Source organism: Helicoverpa zea, chromosome 1 (genome assembly GCF_022581195.2).
Source record: "Helicoverpa zea isolate HzStark_Cry1AcR chromosome 1, ilHelZeax1.1, whole genome shotgun sequence".
Lineage (NCBI taxonomy): Eukaryota > Metazoa > Arthropoda > Insecta > Lepidoptera > Noctuidae > Helicoverpa > Helicoverpa zea.
In genome coordinates this window covers 2,512,416-2,512,668 of record NC_061452.1, presented here as the reverse complement: position 1 = coordinate 2,512,668, position 253 = coordinate 2,512,416, and positions in this window count along the sequence as shown.

Genomic DNA, 253 nt, shown 5'->3' with positions numbered 1-253 from the left:
GTGTTATCAACGTTCAAATAAAAAGATAATAAAATTAAATTGTTGTTGTTATTCTTATCCGATGGTTATAAACTATTTGCAGGGATATTGTGTTGATTATAAAACTATTTAATGCGTAGCTAATTCTTCTGATAAGACTATGCATTAATCTTTATCAAGAACGAGATAAACCCATTTGTAGCGGACTGCGGGAATCAAAGAACTTCAAACCGTACCTACCAGCACAAAAATATAATTAGTTTTCGAGTGTGAT